At 40.1% G+C, this 26200-nt stretch overlaps 1 protein-coding gene across 4 annotated transcripts in view; it reads right to left on the bottom strand.

The window, feature by feature from the left end:
• LOC133646660 (regulator of G-protein signaling 6-like) overlaps positions 1-26200 on the bottom strand; it is a 183802-nt gene that overhangs the window by 152305 nt on the left and 5297 nt on the right. The gene's annotated exons all lie outside the window — the stretch shown is intronic.

Raw genomic sequence — 26200 nt, 5'->3', positions numbered from 1 at the left:
CCCCGCTACCACCAAACCCGCCCCCCCAACCTCCCCACACATCAACCCCTTCCCCCCCTTCGTGTGTCGGTTGAGCTGGGCGGGGTTGGGGGGGCGGGGTTTGGTGGAAGCGGGGGTGTATATTGTGGCTCGGAAGAGGTAGTGCTGCAAGGGGCTCTGGTTATTTGTTCTGTTGTGTTTATGTTGTCTTACGGTGCGGATGTTCTCCCGAAATGTGTTTGTCATTCTTGTTTGGTGTGGATTCACAGTGTGGCTCATATTTGTAATAGTGTTAAAGTTGTTTATACGGTCACCCTCAGTGTGACCTGTATGGCGGATGATCAAGTATGCCTTGCAGTCACTTATGTATGTCTGCAGAAGCCAAATACAACATGTGGCTGGGCCGGCACACTGTTTGTATGGTGAAAAAGCGGACGCGACGACAGGTTGTAGAGGACGTTAAAGGCAGTGCTATCACGGCACGCCCTTAATATTATTGTCCGGGTGAAAATCGGGACAAATTCGGGGGAATGGTTGCCCCGGGAGATTGTCAGGAGGGTCACTGAAATTCGGGAGTCTCCCGGAAAAATCGGCAGGGTTGGCAAGTATATTGCTAGGGCGGGATAGCCATTCAAAGAAGGTGAATTCATTAAAAAGTGCATGTTAGATTTTTTTAAGAAATATTTTCTTGCGGCCCAGCCTCACCCAGTTTCTGCATCCAGTGGCCCCCAGGTAAATTGAGTTTGAGACCCCTGATGTAGGGGAAACCATGCATGCAAATACAGCTTCGGCAACTTGACTAGAAAATGAGTCAAATGAAACATAGCAGCAATTGGAATCACTTTTTATTTTATTATTTGTATTTTAAATTGGTTTGGATTTTATTTTTTTAATTTACCGTATTTTTCGGATTATAAATCGCTCCGGAGTATACGTCACACTGGCCGAAAAAGCATAATAAATAAGGAAAAAAACATATATACGTCACACTCGAGTATAAGTCGCATTTTGGGGGGAAATTATAAAGCACTACATGGCATTTAAAGCCTTGCTCACTGCTAATTAATTATCAATAACATCAACAAAGCAGCCTTAACAGAGGCTAATGCATTGCTGCAGAGCGACCACATTTGCTTGTAAATCTTTTATTCCTTCATCTCAAAGGAGCAACAATTGAAGCCTAAAAAGACAGAATATGAAACTTGGCCATTACACCTGCTTCAATTATTAAATATGCTTCCTAGAAATGGACTCCGCAAGACATGATCTAATATCCTCTCAGAATTTGTCTAAATGAACAAACCTTTTCTTTGTTTTGCCACCAAATAATGCTTTATTTGCATTCTGCAGCCTGCTGTGGTTTAGAACAGTGGTCCCCAACCACCTAAAAAAAATAAAATAACAATTTTTATTTTTTATTTTTTATTAAATAAACATAAAAAACACAAGATACACTTACAATTAGTGCACCAACCTAAAAAACCATTCACTTATTCGCACAAAAGGGTTGTTTCTTTCTGTTATTAGTATTTCTGGTTCCTACATTATATATCAATATAGATCAATACAGTCAGCAGGGATACAGTCCGTAAGCACGCATGATTGTATTTTTTTATGAAACCCCCCCCCCCCCGGTCCGTGGGACAAATTTTTAAGCGTTGACCGGTCTGCAGGTACAAAAAGGTTTGGGACCACTGGTTTAGAAAATACTTTTTCAAGGCTGTGACATGTGAAGTTTGCTCATTCAGATAAAAAAAGGGGTATCATCCATTTCTTTAAAAATGTTATTCAATATTTTTTAGTACCGTTTCTTGGCCCTGCGATGAGGTGGCGACTTGTCCAGGGTGTACCCCGCCTTCCGCCCGATTGTAGCTGAGATAGGCTCCAGCGCCCCCCACGACCTCGAAGGGAATAAGCGGTAGAAAATGGATGGATGGAATATTTCTTAGTACCATTTATTTGCTTTGATAAAATAAAAAAATATATATATCAAGTCTTTTTTAATTTCTACTTTATTTATCTGTGGAGTACATGATTATCCTCCATGAAAACCTACTTTGCATGATTGCCTCCATTTTGTCTGAAAGTCCAGTTAAGTTAAGTATTTGATTTTGGATATGGGACAAGCGGTAGAAAATAGATGGATGGATGGATGGATTTTTTAAAATGATCCTCCATATTGGCAGCCATCCACATTCATTCATTCATTCATTCAGCAGACAAAAAAAAAAACACTGGCTTCCTCACAAATAAAACGCAGTGCCTACAGCTGCATTTATAGTCTGGTTATAAAATATAATGGAGTCACACAAAAACAGTAAACAGGTTGTGTATTCTACAGCAGTGGTTCTTGGGCTCAATCTAGTGGTACGCCAACGAATTAATTAAATATTTCATTACACACAGTTCAAACTGTGGATACAAATATTAAAATGTACCTGCTCAATAAAACCTCTGCCTTGTTTTTAATGAATATTTAGGCCTACTTCACTACTGTATTTTAATAAGTTAAAGTTAAAGTACCAATGATTGTCACACACACACTAGGTTTGGTGAAATTTGTCCTCTGCATTTGACCCATCCCCTTGTTCACCCCCTGGGAGGTGAGGGGAGCAGTGGGCAGCAGCGGTGCCGCGCCCCGAAATCATTTTTGGTGATTTAACCCCCAATTCCAACGCTTGATGCTGAGTGCCAAGCAGGGAGGTAATGGGTCCCATTTTTATAGTCTTTGGTATGATTTGGCCGGGGTTTGAACTCACAACCTACCGATCTCAGGGCGGACACTCTAACCCAGTGGTTCTTAACCTTGTTGGAGGTACGAACACCGCCAGTTGCATAAGCACATTCACTGAACCCTTCTTTAGTGAAAAATAAAATGTTTAGTTTTTTTTCAAATTCAAGACAAAGTTATGTGTTTTTTTTACTGGTGCACAAAATGAACCGTGCATGAACATCACCTCGTTCAAGGAATAAAACCAACACAGTGCATGAACTCACAACAAATTACACACCTGCAAATCAGTGTGACTTCGGCTGTTGCCGTATCCATAATCATCATCATTGGCGGTCATTCGAATGAGTATGACGATCCTCCTGGTAGGGGTGTATCCCTTTATGGAGGATGCCTGTGCGTGACTTTGTTTTACGTGGGGAGTCTGGTGCACAGACAGTCACCACACGATCCTTGACAGAATCGGGTCAGGGTCCAGTGGCATGGAGTCCAAGACGTTGAGGTCTTCACTGTATCCCTGGATAGGGGGCAGTCAGGTACTAGGCCTTTGCCAATGGCCACCTGGAGTAACAGTAGTAAAGGAGTTAACCTACTAGTGCCCCAAGACCCCATAGAGGAGCCTCCACTGCCGGATGCACTTTAACGTCATGCCCAGGACATATCCTTAATACGCCGATAGGGAGAAGTTTTTATTTACATGATGAGTCGGGTGTGTGACCTCCGCGGCGGAGGCTCTGCCGAACCCCTGAGGCCTACTCACCGAACCCCTAGGGTTCGATCGAACCCAGGTTAAGAACCACTGCTCTAACCACTAGGCCACTGAGTAGGTTTACTGTCGGTCATTATGCTGGTACTTGGAGAGCCAAGTGTTTTCTGAGGTGGTATTAGTGAAAAAAGGTTGAACCTCTGTGTAAAAACTAGAAAGTCATGGTGTACAAATATCTGTAAACATTATTTTGGTGACATTCTGTCTAGCAGACCAGCTTGCATCCTCTTCCGATACAATCTGGAACATTATATTAGAAGGCACAAGATTAAAAACATTTAATTAGTTAAGATTTACGACAAGAATTGAATCCACTTGCAACATGCACATTTTAAATTCACAGACACTTATTTCAATCTGCCCGGCAACGCGATTGAATTAGGAACAGCAATGCAATTGTACTTTGCTGAGTGAAGAAGATAAAACGTGTGACGCAGCAATAAAACACAATTATATGTCAGCAGTAGCACATGGTAATAACAATACACAAATTGGATTCCTCCCACAACACCTGCACCTTTGTATAGAGACCACTCCATATGTGAGAGAAAAATGACTCATGTGACTAATGTGCTATGTCAGGTGTTGTGCAGTATTTTCTTTTAATATTATATCAAAGCAGTTAACCCCATATGGAGCAGTAAATGTAATCCTATGTTTTTGACAAAGTATTATTTTTTTCAATATTAAATGATGTTATTAAAGCACTGATGCTTGGAGTCATACTGTGTTTCTTGATACCTCGATGTGTGTGTCACTTTAAGAAAAAACTACGTCCCCGATACAGCTGCTGTGTGGTTTGGCTGTGAAGCACTAAAATTTTTATCAAGAAGCGCGTCTTTCGGCTCACAAGTGACAGCCCGTACTGAAAGAAGTCAGACGTAACGTACTGGTTTTCGTCGCCATCGATCGAAACGAAGCAAAGAAAATGGGAAAAATTCTGAAGTCAAGGATTATTTTGATTTCAGGTAAATTAGGTTAAAGGTACATGCTCTTTTCCTGTTTACTATTTGGCTCACTGACTAGAGTTGTAGGTTTCATATACCTTGTTGCTAACTATTCATTTTATTTTAGGTCAAGTTGACTTTTTCAATCCAGCAATGCCGCTATTATGAAACACCAACACAACATTGGCACGGTTTGGGGTGCAGCTTGCTGCGGTTTGTTCTCCCGGAATGCAATACTGACGGTTCCGGACCAAGGCGTGAAGGTAGGATTTGATTTATTCTTCATAAATCATCCAAACTACCAACATACAGGCAAAACAACAAAAAGGCAAGCGTGCCTAACACACATGAAGCTAAGACGTAGCATAGGCTAGGAAACAAGCAAAACATGAACTGGAAACATGATCTCACAAATCTTATGTGACAGTAGCGGAAGCAAATAATGAAGCCACGACGAGTGACCGGAAAAGGCAGGCTTAAATAGTAGTCTCTTGATTAGACACAGGTGTGTCCCAAACAACAGAGGCAGGTGAAAATCATAAGTAACCATGGTGACTAAACTCAGGAGGTGCACAAACAGGAACTAAAGGAGTCCAAAACTAACAGAACATAACTAAACAAAACATGCTCCGGACCACGGATCATGACAAACATAAGTACAGTTTCAATACAGCTATTGAGTGTGCCACACAATGAGGCCTCATTAATCTATCACTCCTAATAATATAATTTGTCACTATATTTCAAAAATTTTATTATATTTGACGTTATGTGCCGACGTATTGTACGGTAGTACTGAATGGATTTTATACTCAGCAGGAAGAAATCCAAGTTATACCATACTTGCCAACCTTGAGACCTCCGATACCGGGAGGTGGGGGGTGGAGGAGGCGTGGTTGTGGTCGGGGCGGGGGGCGTGGTTAAGGGCGTGGTTAATAGGGCAGTATATTTACAGCTAGAATTCACCAACTCAAGTATTTCATACATATATATATATATATATATATATATATATATATATATATATATATATATATATATATATATATATATATATATATATGAAATACTTGACTTTCAGTGAATTCTAGCTATATATATATATTTTTTTTAATTTTTATTTTATTATACATATAAATAAAATAAATACTTGAATTTCAGTGTCCCGGAGGCTATCCAGTAGATGGCAGTATTGTCCTGTTTAACTTCTCCGTTCATAAATGAGTATATCATTTCGGCCACCGTGTTCGATGGAGAAGTCTGTTCTACAAAATGTTCAGGCAACATACCCTTCCCCTTCGAACTGTCCTGGATGAACTGAAATTCTTGTTTCCATTCGTTTTGGAACTTGCAAGCGTATTTCTCCATCTTGCTCGTCGACGGCGTCGCCATGTCTGTAACTTCCTCGTTCTTCTGCTTCGTCTCCTTGTTGTGTGCGCAGTTGTGCACTCTACTCGCTAAAAGCCGTAGATGTTATGACGTCATTGGGCAGGCAAGCTGTTTATATTGTGGGAAAGCGGACGTGAGAACAGGCTGTCCCCACTCAGGTCTGCATTGAGCTGGAGGGGGCGTGGCCTCCAGCTCCGGCTGAATACCGGGAGTTTGTCGGGAGAAAATTTCTGCCCGGAGGTTATCGGGAGAGGCGCTGAATACCGGGAGTCTCCCGGTAAAACCGGGAGGGTTTGCAAGTATGCGTTATACAGACTGCGTAGACAAATATGGTTCCTAAAAGGTTAATAGACTAGACTAGCCTAGACTTCCTTTTTATTGTCATTCAAATTTGAACTTTACAGCACAGATAAGAACGAAATTTCGTTACATAAACTCATGGTAGTGCAGGATAAAAAAGCAATAAGGTGCATATATAAATAAATAAATATATATAAATAATATATAAATATATATATAAAATAAATAAGTATATATAAATATATATAAATAAATACATAGATTACTGTACAGATAAATATATTGCACTTTTCCACATGCGTCCACGTTTATGGATGCATGTTATATTGTCTTTTTTATTCCAGCGAGTTAATCCATTTTGGGGGGAGTTGAGGGGATAATTTAATTATGATGCGTTCAAGAGTCTTGCGGCCTGAGGGAAGAAGCTGTTACAGAACCTGGAGGTTCTGCTTCGGAGGCTGCGGAACCTCTTTCTAGAGTCCAGTAGTGAAAACAGTCCTTGGTGGGGGTGGGAGGAGTCTTTGCAGATTTTCTGAGCCCTGGTCAGGCAGCGGCTTTTTGCGATCTCCTGCATAGGAGGAAGAGGAGTCCTGATGATCTTTTCCGCCGTCCTCACCACTCTCTGGAGAGACTTCCAGTCTGAGGCATTGCAGGCTCTCGTCCAGACAGAGATGCTGTTGGTCAGCAGGCGCTCTATAGTGCCTCTGTAGAATGTGGTGAGAATGGGGGCAGGGAGATGTTTCTAATTGCCCTGCAAATTCTAAAAATAAATATTTTTTAATTCATGTGTTCAGACTCCTTAAATGATCAAGCAAAACTTAAGTCCTTACTAATTGGAACCTGATGATGTTGACCCAATTGCAACTTTACTCCATTAATCGCTTTCCAATCCCATATTCGTTGTTGCGTCTGTAACGCTTGCATGGGCTAGGCAGGTTAAGAGTGTAAACCGTGTGACAGAAGCTGGTTCGTCTAGGAGCCTGAGGTATGAAAGATGACGACAACTAGTTATCTTGGTTTCGACTGCATTAAATGTATTGAATCAAGAATATAAATGCCACAGATGACACAATAGGAAAAAAATAATAAAAATGCCCAAAACAAAAATACAAGATGCAGTCCTGCTGCCTTCTCGGAACCAGTTCACAGTTCAGTTAAAAAACAAAAGTAATCCAAAAGGTTTGTGGCGGAGGAGAAAAAAATGCTTGTCCTACCGCGTAGTTGTTTAGCTCGCCATTTGTTGAGTTGAGTTTGAAGGTGGATAGGGAGCTCAGGTTGTTGGGGTCAACGGGTATTCCTTCCCGAAAAAAAAAACCTGACCTGAGTAATCGAGGGCAAAAACAACATACCATGCACGGCCCGATAGTTAATCGAACATGGAGGCTCTAATTATGAAGTTTGCAAAGTGTGACAATGAGAAGATTTTGCGAGTTTCTTCTCAAGAGCGTCTCACAGCACCGCAGCCACAGCAGACGGGAGGGGGTGGTAAAGTGCGCAGCACTTCCATAAAACGAAGCGAGCGCCATTTTTGGGCAGGAAGTAAACCTCCACAATAAAAGTCTTTGCACTGTATGCATGTTTTTAATGGGTATTTTAAATATGGGTTACACGTCTCCACCCATTTTTGCAATATTGTCAACACGTGAAAAAAAAAAAAAAAAAAAGATAATTGATGGAGCCTGAAAGAAAGAGCTTTCTTTCAGGCTCCATCGATTATCTTTTTTTTTTTTTTTCAAGATGGCCCCGCTGTAGTTGCATGAGCTCTCTGCTCTTGTGTGTCCTCCTTTGTGTTCTTGATGTTTGTAAACCTCTTGTTTTCATGTGTTTTTTGCCTTTGGTTCAGTCCCCTTCAGGACTGCTTCAGGGGAACCTTTTGGCCGTGGCCGTGTTTGCAGCGGTGTACAGAGGCTGGCTCTTTGCCACACTGGAGTTTGCGTGGAGGGACCAGGGATACGGAAAAGGAGACGAGGCTGCGGAGCTGGCATTGAGCATCGGGATGGACAGGCATCGCAGGGCCCTGGCTGGATGTGGAAGCTTCGGCCTCCCTGAATGGATTCACGCTCATCCGCGCTGACCAAACATTGGTCAGAAGCTGGCGAGCAGTCTAAATGGCTGTCTACAATTGTGGTATTTTGTGATGTTTAAACGGTATTTTCACATACTCTGCGGTTGGAAATACAATTGGACATGGTTTAATGAATACAATGAAACAATTAAGCATATAAAGTAGGGATGTCCGATAATGGCTTTTTTGCCGATATCCGATATTGTCCAACTCTTAATTACCGATACCGATATCAACCGATACCGATATCAACCGATACCGATACATACAGTCGTGGAATTAACACATTATTATGCCTAATTTGGACAACCAGGTATGGTGAAGATAAGGTCCTTTTTAAAAATAATAATAAAATAAAATAAGATAAATAAATTAAAAACATTTTCTTGAATAAAAAAGAAAGTAAAACAATATAAAAGCAGTTACATAGAAACTAGTAATTAATGAAAATGAGTAAAATTAACTGTTAAAGGTTAGTACTATTAGTGGACCAGCAGCACGCACAATCATGTGTGCTTACGGACTGTATCCCTTGCAGACTGTATTGATATATATTGATATATAATGTAGGAACCAGAATACTAATAACAGAAAGAAACAACCCTTTTGTGTGAATGAGTGTGAATGAGTGTAAATGGGGGAGGGATTTTTTTTGGGTAGGTGCACTAATTGTAAGTGTATCTTGTGTTTTTTATTTTGATTTAATAAAAAAAAGAAAAAAGAAAAGAAAAAAAACGATACCGATAATAAAAAAAAATTAAACCGATAATTTCCGATATTACATTTTAAAGCATTTATCGGCTGATAATATCGGCAGGCCGGAATTATCGGACATCTCTAATATAAAGTCTGTTGTGATGGTTGATAGAGTATGGATGAAGGATCCTTTATTTTATTTATTTTACTTTTATTGTTTGGTTCCACCCTGAGGGATTGTCAACTTATTGTGCTCATCGGGGTTGTAAACAATTCATATTTACTAAACTGCCACATCTGTGATGTCTGTAGGAGTGTTTTCATGCATATTCGTATGTGCCATCGTAACGTAATCAACCTAGCGTCGTTAGTATTAGAGAATATGCTAACATGTTTACAAGTGAGTCTGTTCAGCTGATTGAAGAGCTAGCTTCCGCAGCTAGTAGTTCCATGACATTGACTTCTGTTTGACCTGAAAATTTACTGCAACAATTAAGGTGTATAAATGAACATTTACAAAATATTTTGTACCGATATATAGCTGTGTCTTATGGTCTGCTATGGCTAATATATGTAAAAATATGTATTTTTTTCAAAAATTTGCTGGGTGCCGCTTAATAGCTCTATAGCCCATAAAGTGCGGTAATGACCTTTGTGGCCATCCTCATCGTCCTCATTTGCCCTGATATTACAATTATGTTTATTTGCTTGTTTACCACTAAAACAGGCTGGGAACTATATTTGGGGACTTTGTTGAACTGGATTTTAAATATTAATTTATTTTCTTAAATATTGAAAAATGGTCATGTGCTCTAACAACAATCTGCGGATAACATTTTGAATTTGCTAGTGATTCAACAAGTGTCCTGTAGAAGGCTAAAACTGTCTCTATTCCAACATCACGGCAACATTTTGACCGACACCCTTTGAATACATTTTTAGACTAATCTACAGTTGTCAAGAAATGTAATTAATTATGTGATCTGATGGTATGTCGATGTGTTTTCACTGAGCAGAATGGTGAGTAAAACATTTCCAAACAAGACTCTTGAAGACCTGAACAAGCTGAAGTAGAAGCTGTAGCCCCCAAATAAAAGAAGGAGCGATTTCAGGGTCACGTTACATAACATCACTGCAGGTTTTGCAGCCTCTGTGCTGTTACTGTAAGTGCTCAGCATGCTGATATCTAGGAATTGACGAATGATGCAATTTCATTTTCCATGTTCATCTACCCCCGAGGTCATCCTCTCTGACTACAATAGTATCGCTCAATAATATTATTCTACAAGTTGTCATATTCAGCGTTAATGAAGTGTGACGTGATGCATAATGTCAAATCATATATTTCATTGATTCCCTTCGAGCCAACAAATACTCAGAGAGCCTCTTTAAAGAGCAAAGCTCATCAGCTTAGGATGTTTCTTCACGCTTGAAAAGGACATCTCTTCATAAAAGTTAATCAGTGAACAATGTCGCTGTGGCTATAAAAATAATGGTTTTGTGCTTTTGCAATCTGAATTCCTACGAGTGTTTTAATAGTATTGTACAAAAAAGTGGCTAAAAGTGGTTAATCTTTAGATATGTGTAAATTAGTATTGTAAGAATATCAACATCTCACGTTACAATATTGTTGAACAAACTCCCATGTCCCCTCCAGTGCCCAAGCGAGGGTATAAATATTAGGGGTGTGGGGAAAAAATCGATTCGAATTCGAATCGCGATTCTCACGTTGTGCGATTCAGAATCGATTCTCATTTTTAAAAAATCGTTTTTTTTTTAAATGTATTTATTTATTTATTTTAATTGTTTGTTTTTTGTATTTAATCAATCCAACAAAACAATACACAGCAATACCATAACAATGCAATCCAATTCCAAAACCAAACCTGACCCAGCAACACTCAGAACTGCAATAAACAGAGCAATTGAGAGGAGACACAAACATGACACAGAACAAACCAAAAGTAGTGAAACAAAGATGAATATTATCAACAACAGTATCAATATTAGTTACAATTTCAACATAGCAGTGATAAAAAATCCCTCATTGACATTATCATTAGACATTTATTAAAAAAAAAAAAAGAACAATAGTGTCACAGTGGCTTACACTTGCATCGCATCTTATAAGCTTGACAACACACTGTGTCCAATATTTTCACAAAGATAAAATAAGTCATATTTTTGGTTCATTTAATAGTTAAAACAAATGTACATTATTGCAATCAGTTGATAAAACATTGTCCTTTACAATTATAAAAGCTTTTTACAAAAATCTACTACTCTGCTTGCATGTCAGCAGACTAGGGTAGATCCTGCTGAAATCCCATGTATTGAATGAATAAAGAATTGTTTTGAATCGGGAAAATATCGTTTTTGAATCGAGAATCGCGTTGAGTCGAAAAAAAATCGATTTTGAATCGAATCGTGACCCCAAGAATCGATAGTGAATCGAATTGTGGGACACCCAAAGATTTACAGCCCTAATAAATACGGTCCTCTGTTCCACATTCAGGACAAAAACCACATTGTTCCTCCGGAATCCAAGGCTTGACTAACGACTGAACTCTCCTCTCCAGCCCCCTGGAAAAGACTTATGAAAAGAAGTTTTTTTTTTTTTTGTCCTGTCCAGCTTCTCAGGCAAATCATATAGTTGATGTAGATGCCCATATCGGCTGTTAAGATTTACTTTACAAAACAGAAGTGTAGGATACTTCTCTTGTTGCCTTATTTATATTTGACTTTATTAAATGTATTTATATTATCATTTGGTGCAGCCGGGCCGGAGCAGGAGGGGATAGAAAGAGAAAAAAAAGGAAGACAGAGGGGGGAATTGTGGGGACAAGAGGGGGATTAGACAGAGAGACAAAAACAACAACAACAAACACAACAACAACAACAACAATAGAGCAACATCAGCAAATACGACATGTACAAATATGCTGGTAAAAGTAATAAGCAGTTAGCGAAAATAAAAAATAATACAGAAATGCCAATGAGCATTATTACACTAAAAATGGAGCAATACAAATACCAATAGAAATAGCGCTATTGATAATGAACAATACCAATACTTTACCTTTATTATCAACAATACAGTTGTTCAAATGCAACAATACATATACGTAATGATAACTTGAAATACGAAAGAATGCAGTAAAATGGGGGGGAAGAAAGAGAAGCAACCTACATTAACCTTGTAGATTGTTATAGTAATGATAGGTTAAGCTTTGTCAGAGTGCCATGTGTTATACCCAGTTTACCCTAGGGCAACAACATTAATATATGTTTGATGAAACGTGATTATGTGCATTAGTGTATGTGTGCATATGTACTTGTATATGTACATTATGTGTATATCTGTGTTTGTACAGTGAATGTATATGTACAGTATGAGTATATGTGTGTTTGTACCGTGAATGTATATGTATAGTATGTGTATGTGTGTGTTTGTTCAGTGAATGTGTATGTACAGTATGTGTATACAGTATGTGTGTTTGTACAGTGAATGTATATGTACAGAATGTGTATATGTGTTTGTACAGTGAGTGTATATGTACAGTAAGTGTATATGTATGTTTGTACAGTGAATGTATATGTACAGTATGTTTATGTGTATGTTTGTATAATGAATGTGCGTGTGGATGTACGAACTTTGAGTGTGTAAATATGTACTGTATTTGTATATGTATGTGGGAGTGTAGGTACCTATGTATGTGTGTATGTATGTATGTGAGTATATGTGAATTTGTGTGTACAATACATTTGACTCCCAGTGTGTGTGGGAGCCAGAGTACGGCCCCAGCCTCCCCGAGAGCCCAACCCACAAACAGTAGGTGTGGTGCCCAAGGAACCAGGGACCACCGCCCCCACGCAGCCAAGCCGGACAGTGACAGGAACCCCAGAGCCCGGCCCACCGCGCCGCCCACAAGGGCCAGCAGCAGGCCGCAGACAGACGCACCCGGCAGAGGACAAGGCACGAGAAAAGCAGGGGACAGCCAGACCCCGAGCCAGCGAGAGACCATACCCCACACGGGCAGAAAGGCGGGACGCCCCGCCCGAGGGGCCCGGAGACCCCCCCGCAACCGGACAGGAAGACCGCCCCCGCCCCACCGGCAACCAGGCCCCCACGAGCCCACGAGCCCACCCCCCACCCCCGGAGAGCACGGCGAGGCCAGCCCCCGGCCACCCCACCCAAGCCGGCCGCCACAGGACCACCCAGCACGGGGCCACGGGAACCACCCACCCCACCCGCAGAAGTATGAAAAGAAGTATGATCCCTCTATAATTGGAACACAACCTCCGGTCCCCCTTCTTGAAAAGAGGGACCACTACCCCAGTCTGCCAATCCACAGGTACCGCTCAAGATGTCCACGCTATGTTGAAGAGACGTGTCAGCCACGACAGTCCCACAACATCCAGAGTTTATAGGTATTCAGGGCGAATCTCGTCCTCTCCTGGTGCCTTGCCGCTGGACAGTTTTCCTCCACAGAGGGTGTGTCTGTAGGATTGAGGAAATCCTCAAAGTATTCCTTCCACTGCCCAACTATATTCCCAGTAGTGGTCAGCAGGTTTCCGCCTCCACTATACATAGACAGGACACTGCTTCCCCTTCTTGAGGCTTTGGATGGTTTGCCAGAATCTTTTTGAATCAGAGCGAAAATCCTGCTCCATGGTCCACTCAAACTTCTCCCACGCCCGAGTTTTTGCTCCTGCCACTGCCGAGGCTATGGCTCGCTTGGCCTGTTGGTACCTGTCAGCTGCTTTGAGAGTCCCGCAAGCCAGCCATGTGAGTTAGGACTCCTTCAGCCTGATGGCCCCCTTTAACTCTGGTGTCCACCATCGGGTTCGGGAATTTCCCCCAAAACAGGCACCAACCACCTTGCGACCACAGCTTCGATCAGCAGCAGATGCAATGGAGGTATGGAACACTGGTCACCTCCCTCGGAATCCAGTAGAAGCTGAAGGTGTGAGTTAAAGATCTGGTGGACAGGAGCATCCGTAAAACAGTTTTAGTGTACCCTCACTAAACGTTGGGGCCTGCCAGGTCTGTTCGGTATTATCCCCCACCACCTGATCCAACTCACCACCAGGTGATCAGTTGACAGCTTAGCCGCTCTCTTCACCTGAGTGTCCAAGACATGCGGTCGCATATCTGATGATACGACTACAAAGTCGGTCATCGACCTGCGACCTAGTGTGTCTGATGCCACGTGCACTTGTGGGCACACTTATGCTTGAACATGGTGTTTTTTATGGACAAAGTGTAGCTAACACAAATGTCCAATAACAGATAAATAATGCTCTGGTTCACCGGGGATGACTACCACACAGGCGCCCTATCGGGGGGCTAATAATTACCCCACGCCTGCTTGCCGCCTATCCCCCGTGGCAACTCCAGCATCGAGCAAAGTCCAACCCCTCTCAAGGAGTTTCGTTCCAGAGCCTACGCTGTGCGTTGAGGTAAGTCTGACTATATCTAGATAGTATTCCTCGACCTCACGCACAAGTTCAGGCTCCTTTCCCGCCAGAGAGGTGATGTTTCATGTACCAACAACCAGATTTGGCAAACAAGGACCGGGTTGCCGAGGCACTCACCTTTGACTGTTACCATGTCCACATAGCACCAGACTCTCAAGAATCCCCCTGCAGGTGGTGGGTCTGCAGGGGGATTCCGGGTTCCGCGGAGAAAGTCCTGGCCTAGGCCTGGAGAAAGTCCTGCCCTAGGCCTGGCTCCAGAGTGGGGCCCCAGTATCCCTCACTCAGGCAAGTTGCGGTTCCTTGATCGTCTTTTTTTCAAGGTCTTTTGAATCGTTCTTAGTCCGACCCATCACCTCGGACCAGTTTGCCTTGGTAAACCCTACCATGGGCATGTAGCCCCCAACAACATAGCTCCTTGGATCATTTGGGTACTCCAACTCCTCCACCACATTAGGGTGCTGATTGTTTTGTGGCAGATTGAAATAATGTGTATATTCATTTATGACCTGTTCTGATTGATAGCCCGCAATTACAAAATGTTTAGCGGACTGAATATTACATTTTAATAATTAATAGAGAAGGTTTAGACACATTGGCATACAGAGACAGGAATACTATTAACTGGTAGAATATGTAATGTACAGAATATCTGAAGCATTTATTCAGGTGTTAATATCACATTTTACATTTTACGTGCCAGAAACTTGAGGGTTCCAGGTTCGCTCCCTGCCTCTTACGATCCAAATCACTTCCGTTATGTCCTTGGGCAAGACACTTCACCCTTGCCTCTAGTGCTGCTCACACTGATGAATGAATGATAGGTGGTGGTCGGAGGGGCCGTAGGCGAGAATTGGCAGCCACGATTCGATCAGTTTACCGCAGGGCAGCTGTGGCTACAAAAGTAGCTTACCACCACCGATGTGTGAATGTGGTGTGGAGTGAATGTGAGTGCTTTGAGTAGCTAGTTGATAGAAAAGCGCTAAATAAATCTAATCCATTATTGTTATTATTATTACATTACCAAACATCTTTGACAATCAAACAATGTTTATAACAATACACATTTTGTGTTATTAATGAATACTTGAAACTGGTATCCGAACAGGGAAGTGTAACTCTTCATCTGAATGCAAGTGCTCCTACAGCAGGAAAACAAATTATGTATTCCTAAAATACAAAATCTGCATGACACCAATGCACTGCAGGTACTTTTTTAATCGTGACTAAAAGTTTGTCCTTTTTATGTTGCACTGTTTCAAAAGCACTATGTATAAAAAACATTTAATTAGGCAAACTAATTGTCCAGTCACGGTAATAAAACTAAGCAAAGGATGTGAATATTTATGTACAATATTTAGGTATTTTTGTATTTTAATAAAGTAGCATAACAAGGTATAATTAAAACAAACTTTTCACATTGTCATTATGGGGTATTGCAATTTTGAGAACAAAAATGAATTATTTTAGTTTTTGATAAGGCTGTAACATAACAAAATGTGTGAATTCTGCAACTGTGAATTATTTGCAGGATGCACTGTAAATAAAGTTGAATTGATACAGCATTTTCCCACAAACGTCTTCTTAGCCCATATTTGATATTAGTATTATTCTTTCATCTAATCTTGACATGCGCACAAAAAACACAAATATGTGACATGCAGTCAGATAAATGCTGGTAAAGGCAGCTTTTTGTAATGCAGCGCTGTATCGTTTTAAGAGTGGGCATTGTATACCTAATGTTGTGACCGGTGAATCTATATAGGTTTATGAAGTTATTTTCCCACAAATAAATCATAAAAATGTAAAACTAACTCAATTCAGTCCTCATCGGTCCTGTGGCTTTATGTTTGTTGCGGTCACCACTATTAACGCTAGGTCTCAGCTTAGCAGCACAGGCCTTCAATAAATTGTCACGACAGTGGCTTTTAAGGTGCTTCATCAGAGTGTATTGTGTCGAAGCTCATCTTTAACCCTTTTGCAAACTACCAGTGAAATGTCTTCTTCTGAAACCGTAACAGTGTGACTGTTTCGCCATGATGCTTGTACACAAAATTCTGGACGCGCAGTATCATGATATCCAAAATATGCCACCACACCGGAGGGGAGGGGCTAGGTTGAGGAAGCTCATTTTGTGTGTTGATTTTTCTATATCGGAATTATCGATGTGACGTTATAATTGCCATTATCGGTCGATAGTTATCGGCCGCCGTTAATATCTAATCCCTAATCTGCAGTTAGTTGGATTCTCACCTAAAATTAATAGTCTTGCCTGATACGTGCAGTATCCTTCTTCAATATTTTAATTAAATAAGTTGTATACAGTAGTACCTCAATTTACTAGCTTAAATGGGTTCTGTGACTGAGCTCTTAACTCAAAACACTCAATCAACGTCTGCCATTTCAAATCAACTGAATTAGTACTTGGGCTCTTTAAAAACAGCACCATTTCAATAATCTTTAAAAAAAAAAAAAAAAAAAAATTGATACAAAAATATTGTATAAAACAATACAATACTACCAACAACTACAATAGTTTTGTATTGGCCATGGATGAAGTGCTGGCTGTCCAGAGTCGGGACCTGGGGTGGACCGCTCGCCTGTGCATCGGTTGGGGACATCTCTGCGCTGCTGACCCATCTCCGCTCAGGATGGTCTCCTGCTGGCCCCCACTATGGACTGTACTCTCACTATGGACTGGACTTTCACAATATTATGCTAGACCCACTCGACGTCCATTGCATCGGGTCTCACCCACATCTGGTTTCTCATAGTCGTTCACATTGACATCCCACTGGGTTGGGATGTTTTCCTTGCCCTTATGTGGGCTCTGAACCGAGGATGTCGTTATGGCTTGTGCAGCCCTTTGAGACACTTGTGATTTAGGGCTATATAAATAAACATTGATTGATTGATTGATTGATTTTATGAAGTAATGTAATAATAACTTTGGAGAGTGGACTTCTACATTATCTTCTTCCAGCTGCTTCTCTGTCAAAAACACCATCAGCAGCAGCTTCTTCTTTCCATGGATAAATGTCCGCCATTTAAATATTATTTTAACATTATTTGCAGGTGTTCCACTCAATCTGCTTCAGTTTGGTGCAGACCAGCAGTGATATGCTCAAACTGCTTTGCCATGTTGGCGACACGCTTAGTCATGTTTTTGATGATTTATTTATTCACTTGTTCTTCTCACACTCGCTTTCTTACTTCCCGAACTTGGAAAAACAAAGCTATGTTGATCTCTAGCTACAAGCTAATGCTTTGGGCAGATCTTAAGGGGTTCACTGTGGCATTTGCTACACCAGCTAATGGCAGCAATGTTTGTAACTCAAACTTTTGCTTGCAACTTAAAGCATAACAATTAGCTGAGAGACAGCTCACATCTCAAAACACTCTTAAAACGCTGGTACCACTGTAGTTGTATGCATTGATGCTAAATAATGACAGATTCAAATCCTACCACTTTCATTCCAAATGTGACCCAGATGTGCTTCACTCGAAATTTAAACATGTAAAAAGCAGCCGTGCTTTAAACTTCAGAGTTATTAAACGTGCTTGTAAGGTTATTAGTTAAACGCATACAGTATGCATGTACATTTCTTGGAAGCAGTGTCGCGAGCTCCCTCTGTGTTCCACAAAGACCGCGAGGTCATTGGAAGTACAGTGGGAGGTACCAGAGGAGCTTCTATGCCAGTGGTTTTTAACCTTGTTGGAGGTACCGAACCCCACCAGTTTCATATGCGCATTCACCGAACCCTTCTTTAGTGAAAAATAAAATGTTTTTTTTTTTCAAATTCAAGGCAAAGTTATATGTAATTTTACTGGTGCACAAAATGAACCGTGAATGAGCATCACCTTGTTCAAAGAACAAAACCAACACAGTGCATGAACTCACAACAAATTACACACCTGCAAATCAGATGGAAATTAGAGGGAACATTGTTTGGAGGTATCAATAATATGCAGATAGGGAGAAGTTTTTATTTTTTCGACGAGTTGGGTGTGTCTTGACCTCCGCGGCAGAGGCTCCGCTGAACTCTTAGGGTTCGATCGAACCCAGGTTAAGAACCACTGCTCTATGCTGATCCAAGCAGCCTTATTCAGCAAGTGTGATAAGTGGGAAGCTCAGAAGGCTTTTGGAAGTGGGACATGGTGGTCTCACTCACTGCAAGATGACTGGAACCCTCCCTCGAAAAATAAAACCCACACATGCACAAAGCGTCCTATTTGCAGCAGCCAAAGAACTTCTACATCCGTCTCATTAGGAAGCACACACACAGTGGCTCAAGTAGTCGAAGGACGCCTGTTGGAGCACTTTGTTGGCCAACACAGGGACGCTTTTGGCACAGGAGACTCTCTAGAGAAAAGCCTTTTATTTCACTCACAGCAGCTCTCTAGGTGAATAATAATGTCCACACACTAGACTCCCATTAATTATCATCCAATTATGATTCACTTCCAGTGGACTGTCAAGATTTTGCTGGTGCTTCCAAATGGAAAGAGAGAGACATTCGTACCGGAGCGACGTGTGTTATTATAGAGCGCCAACTTGGACAGTAAGCACTTAGCCTGGAGGCTTGTGTGTGATAAAAAGTCCAATGGTGCAAAGAAGAGGCGGCGTTTAAAGCGCCGTACATGATAAAACAGTGGCTGTGCTCACGTTGCTGGTCCTGAGTGGACAATGAAGCAGGAGTGTAGGGAAGGCTGCCAGCACCAAGGGGCAAGCAAGTATTGAGTCACCCAAATCTGTGCACACAGTCTCTTTCAGCAGTTCAATCTTTTGAGAAATTGTAGTAGAATTTCTGACCTTTTGACCTATATTTCGTGTCTTTTAAGAATGTCCGCTCATTTTCAATTCTCTTGTATTTTGTGCCATTGAATGGACCAGTGGTGGGACAAAAGTGAATGTTAAGTCGTGCCAACCTGTCTACAGAATGTGTTGACTGTCTAAAGGATTTGAGTTGTTATGGAACAGATAGGGAAAAGATAAAAAACATTGACGCATTTAGATAACAAACAATGACGCACATGAGACATATAAAAAATGGCAGAAGACCGGAACTCGAGGGTGATTTTGGCTTGTGTGTGTCTTGTGTGCTCTGGAGTACATTGTGTCTGCTTGCAACTTAATTCAACCTGCACTTCTGATAATGGGTAAATAAATTTGTTGTACTAAACTACTTTTGTTGCCTGCTTAAGCTTCGGACAATCCACTACAAAATACTCCCAGTAAAATTGCATTTCCCATATTAAATGATAAATGGGTTATACTTGTATAGCGCTTTTCTACCTTCAAGGTACTCAAAGCACTTTGACAGTATTTCCACATTCACACACTGATGGAGGGAGCTGCCATGCAAGGCGCTAACCAACACCCATCAGGAGCAAGGGTGAAGTGTCTTGCCCAAGGACACAACGGACGTGACTAGGATGGTAGAAGGTGGGGATTCAACCCCAGTAACCAGCAACCCTCCGATTGCTGGCACAGCCACTCTATCAACTTCGCCACACCGTCCCCGTATTCAAATGAATACCTTTTAATAATTGTTCGAGAGCAGGGCTGTTCAAAACCTTTTGGCTTGGTGGCCGCATTGGGCTAAAAAAACATTTGGCCGGGTGCCGAAAGCAGACTATATACATACGTGTATATACACATGGTAAATGGGTTTTACTTGTATAGCGCTTTTCTACCTTTTTAAGGAACTCAAAGCGCTTTGACACTATTTCCACCTTCACCCATTCACACACACACATTCAAACACTGATGGCAGGAGCTGCCATGCACGGCGCTAACCAGGCCCATCAGGAGCAAGGGTGAAGTGTCTTGCTCAAAGACACAACGGACGTGACTAGGATGGTAGAAGGTGAGGATTGAACCAGTAACCCTCAGATTGCTGGCACGGCCACTCTCCCAACTTCGCCACGCCGTATGTATATATATATATCTATATATACAAATATACACACCCATATACATATATACATATATATATACATAAATATATATACACATACATATACATACACATATACATATTTATAAATATATACTGTACATACATATACATATATATCTGCTCCTTCGACTCCTGTCCGTACGTGCTACAGTATCACTCTAATGTCCTCAACATACAAGCGGTGCTGCTGTGAGCCTTTCCTCTCAGGCAGTCCTCTGTCTACTGAATGTCTGCTCTTAGACATCTTGTTCTTAAAACACATTTCATTGTACTTTGAAGTGCAGTAACAATGAAGTCCATCCTATTATAGTCAGAGAAGAGAGGAGACGCACACACACTCTGTGCAAAGCTGCCGCTGTTTCTGCCTTGGTTGACATGTAATCGTTTCATCACTGTCACGCTTCAAATAAAATAATATCCATCGTTCATGTCAATAAACCAGTCAATAGATTTGGTTCGTTTGTGAATATCACAACCCTTCAGTCTTTAGATCAAGTTTGATCAACCTAGCGTCGAACAGATACTGTATGGCCGGGTCTGGGAACTTTATTTTGCAAGTAAATTTACTGTTAAAATATTGGTTACTGTAGTTTTATTTAAAATGTTTTGAATTTTTAAAATATGAGTAAAAAGTGTTTCCTCTTGCTCATTCAAACCAAAGTTTTGGATGCGCTTTTTTTTAAATAAGATGTGAATGCATCAGCCATTAATAGTTGTTTACTTGCTTGTTTGTTTCCATATTTAATTTATACCTTGTAAGAAATAACAGGAAAATAGGAAACTTCACCTGCAGTGTCCAGTATCCACTATTTATTTTAGAGTCACACTGCTTGATTTGTTTTGCTAAAAAGTTACCAAATCAATGTCAACTCATTGTATCGTATCATTCTAAAAAAAAGAATAGTGTCCCTGAATCGTATCAGCAACCACAAATATTGAAACGCTGTTTAAACAAATTGTTGCATAAATACATACATACAGTACATATAGTACATATATACATAAACATACACACATAAACACATACACGCACAAGATTTGTTGTTTCAGCAATTATATAATGACAATACATGAAGTACATTCATGTAATCTGGCTAACTGACTTGAAAGGTGTGATGTATGATGGCACCATACTCTAATTAATGAACAGTATGTGCATGAATATAGCATAATGAGGGAAAATACGCTGATAAATTAAAGCCTCGGAGGACCAGACGGACGGAATCTAGATGTTTTTTTTTACAGTTATTAATTAGAGATGGTGAAGGGTTAGGCGTAAGAAAAAGAGGAGGGGTAGGATGATACAAAGTCACAACAACATACTTCTGCCACAGCACATATTCTCTGTCTGCACCATTCAGTCCTGCCGATACTGAATTGTTTTGATTCTTTTGCTCTTTTCGTGGGAAGGGAAAGACGAGAGGAAGACTGCAGCACAGACATGGACAGACATAAAAACTCCACCGCTACTGCTGCTGAACGCTTAGCCTTGCTAATGGCTCAACACATCACTTTTACCTCAGTCTAACTCCTACACAGTCACCTTCATACTTTAGCAACACACACATCAGACATAACATGCATACATTCCACATGCGGCTGTTGGATCCTGACAAATACGACAGCATTGCAGTGAAATCCTCCACTTTAGTCTTAAAGCTGACAGGTCTTAGCGACAATGCAGCTTCCCAGCCAGCACACTTGGAGCAGACAAGTGCAGCCTTCAAATACCCATTGACCTCTATGAAATGTTCAGTGCTGTGGTGAATTATATAGTACTTTGCAAGTCAAGGCCACCATTAGATTTGTTGTTTCAGCAATTATATAATGACAAATTAATACATGAAGTGCACTTTATGACAGTGTTGACTTTTAAACATGGCCTTCTCTGTCTCCTTTTGAGGAGTGTTCAGCTGAACACCAATGAAAACGTGTTTTATAAACACCATGTTTTTAAACAAGTGCTACCAGGACTGTACTTCAAAACATATAATTCAGACACCTCTTGTATCCACTCTGCCGATTAGAGTTGCATAATATATAGACGATATACTAGGGGTGTAACGATTCGTTTTAACGATTCGATTCAAATCATAATTTGATATTCGACGATAAGTTTTTTAGAAAGATACGATCCCGAAACGAATCAGTGGGTTGAAATTGATTCAGTAACTTTTTAGCAAAAAAATCCACCAGGGTGAGTGTGAAATTAATACTGGCTAATGGACACTACAGGTGATGTTTCCTATATTCCTGTTATTACACAATTCCTGTAAGGGAATTAGGTATAAATGAATTGTGAATGCAAACAAGTAAACAACAATTAATGGCAAATGCATTCACGTGTTATTTAAACAAAGTGCTACCAACACTTTAGGTAGAATTAAGCTCTGCTCACATTTTCAACATTCAAGAAATTTTAAATGAAAGTACAGTAACCAACATTTTAACTGCTTTTGTTTTTCAACATCATATTAATGCAATATTAATATCAACAATAAAATGCAACCAACATCTCTTCAGGTTGAATTAAAAGTTACTGAAGATATTTCAGAACATTTAACGTACAATATATCAGCAATCTATCATTTCAAACAGGCAATCAATGTGAAAATGGTTGTACCGATTCATAAAACCGGACACATATTTACAAACTATAGACCGTTTTTTTTTTTTACTTCCACAAATTGCCAAAATCAATTATTATCCACAATCCGTTATTATTCAATAACGGATTGTGTAAATACATAAACATAAGTGGAAAACTTGCAGAGAACCAATTTGGATACAAAACTCAACATCAGTGGCATTAATCAAAATATCAGGGGAAGTTACCAACGCAATAGATGGTAAACTTTGTTTATGAACCACACAAATGCATTTGACACAATCAATCATAATATCTTAATAAATTAGAAAAATACGGCATTAAAGGACTGGTCTTGAAGTGGATAAAAAGCTACCTGACCAACAGAAAGCAATACGTGAAGCTTGGCAACTTTACATCAACAGAGATAGATATATCCTGGGGCGTTCCCCAAAGATCAAGACCAACCTTTTTCAATCTCTGTAAAGTGACAAAGGACTTAAAGTTAGTATTATTTGCAGACGGAATGACTGTGTTTTGTTCAGGAGAGAACACACAGAAACTAATACAAATAACGGAGGAAATGAACAAAATATAAAGAGGATTTTACCAAAACCGAGTATCTTTGAATCTCAGTAAAACTAACATATTTTATTCGGTAAGAGCAAAAATGAAAGTCAAATACAAATACCAACAGACGGAGCAGATATTGAAGTAAAAGAAACAACATTTCTGGATGTAATAACAGATGAGACTGGAAATCTCATATAAAAACATATAACATCAAGTAATTAGAAATATTTTGACATTGAATAAAGGAAATATGTACTGGACAAAAAAAATACTCCATATTCTATACTGCTCGCTGGTGTTACCATTTTTAAGTTAGTGTGTAGAAATATGAGGAAATTACTACAAAAGTTGTTGTAGATGTTTTGGTGGGTTTTTTAATTTTAAAGTGAAAGTGATTGTTGATTGCCCACCTCCTCCTCATCAGCAACAATATTTTATAAACACACTAAAATATCGCAATCTGGGAGATTTTACATCAGTGGGAATGTCAGAAGACAAGGGAAAATATCTGTGAATCTTCCGGAAGAGTTGGCATGAGTCTGAAGTGTTCCCATACAGCGCAACAGACGCATACTCACTCGTTAAAAAAACCAAAACGTCTCTGCGCCGTCTCTTCAACACAAATGCCTCCACAACTCCTGCTTCTCCTCCGCCTCACGTTGCACAATGTGCATGGATATGATCTGAACTACATGCACAAACACACACGCTCCGAAGTAAGTAGTAAAGAAAAAAAAGAACATGATCGAACACAAAGCGGTTATGAAAACGTTTTTCAATCCATACCTTTATCCACATCCTCACCGAAATCATCTGGCTCTCTATCCTATTATGTACTGTTGTACTCTAATGGCCTGATTTACTATCCAAACACCATGCAGTAATCAGTGTGCGCAAACAACAAAATAGTGTGTACTATTAGTGGGGGTTTTGCGTGCAATTTACTAAGATTGTGTGCAATTGTAAAGTGGTGCATATCGCCTTATTTAAATGAAGATTTTGCGTGTACCATCACCACGGAAACACTCTTATTTACTGCACATTCATGTTATGATGCTCCTACCTGTGGTGTTTTTGATACGTTTTCAAACATGCAGGAGACATGTATCACTTTTTATGGGCATTTTAGCTGCAGTTGTGCAGCGCATCTACCATGACACCACTTTTTTTCTGAAGGAAGCATGGTAGGGAGGCTGCACTTATTCCGCCCAAAACGGAGTATAAGGAATATTATAATATACTGTATATTATGTAAAAAAATTAACGTAATTAAAAAGTACTTAATGACACCAAAACACATCAATTTTAATCAGCCCCTTAAGTCCTCAGCACAGTGGTCCCCAACCTTTTTGTAACTGCGGATCTGCTTTATTTATTTCTACCATCCAAAATGTTGACAGACAAACGTAGGAGGAAGGATTCTCATCCATCCAAGGTCAAGCACTGATTCTACAGCCGTGTGTGGAACTGTCAATTGGCACTTCCTGCTGACACAAACGAAATAAAATGCAAAATAGTGCTCACAAAACAGTGATGAGTGTTAATAAATCACGGTGTGCGTGCTAAATAATCATATTTGGATCTTCTCCTCCCAGAATTGTGGCCGTTTTTATGATCAGCATTTTTTTTTTTCATATTAATGAAGACAGAGACGCAAAATTAATTGCACGTCTTATTCTGCTCAGTTAACAGACGCAAGACTTTGCACACGTTTAGTAGAGCAGCTTTGTGTGTGCGATCGGGATTGCATAAGTTTTAGTACACGCAAACCTTTAGTAAGTCAGGACCTATGTCCTCAAACAACTGCCATGGTTATTAAAACAGAACTAGTCATGACCCACTACTTTTGCACAGGACTGCATTATGAAATGCAAATACATCAAATACACAGATGTCAAACTCAAAGCCTGGGGGCCGCTTCATTTTATAGGGCCCCCGAAAGCCTGGAAATAATGTGTCAATAAAGTACTTTATCTTTTCTTTCTAAATGTATTCATTCTTTCCCTTTTGCCTAAAAATAAACACGTGTACTGCACGCAAATACATATCTTTCCAAGTTTAATATTATCTAATATTGCAACAAATATTATTTCAAAATTCCACAAAATAAATGTAATCATTTACTTAAATTATCCATCAAATTGTACACATTGACAATAGATTGTAAGGTAATAAAACTGGCGGCTCAGTCTCCAGAATTAAACTATAAAATACAGTGATGCTGTAAAAAAACACTTTGCATTTTTAAGATCTAAAAATATATTTTTCACCTTGTATGTAAAAAAAAAAAGTTTAATAAAACGTGTAGGCAATTTTGTAATATTATAATAAGACTCCTCTTTGTACATTTATAATCAAATATTATTCAGTTACAAGCGACCCTCTGAGGGCAGCCACAACTGTAATGTGGCCCTCAATGAAGAGTTTGACACCCCTGATAATAATTACACAAGACACATATTCATCTTCGGGGAATACGGCATCCCCATCCTTTCAAATCTAATTTTAATAAATAAAAAAAAAAACAGATGCAAATAAAAAAATAAAAAAAATCCTGTCAACTGTTAGCTTTGACTGCTGTTGTCACACACACGAGCACACACACACACACACACACACGCTTGACACACAAAATGACAAATATTCCCCGCAGGCTGCATCCTGACAAGCAAAAACCTGCCTCACCAATACGGCGCCTCTTGGTGTAAGCTGCGTTACATAATGAA

This window comes from Entelurus aequoreus, linkage group LG03, assembly GCF_033978785.1.
Source record: "Entelurus aequoreus isolate RoL-2023_Sb linkage group LG03, RoL_Eaeq_v1.1, whole genome shotgun sequence".
NCBI lineage: Eukaryota > Metazoa > Chordata > Actinopteri > Syngnathiformes > Syngnathidae > Entelurus > Entelurus aequoreus.
Note: the sequence above shows the minus strand (reverse complement) of the source record. Positions and strands in the feature narration are given on the sequence as shown.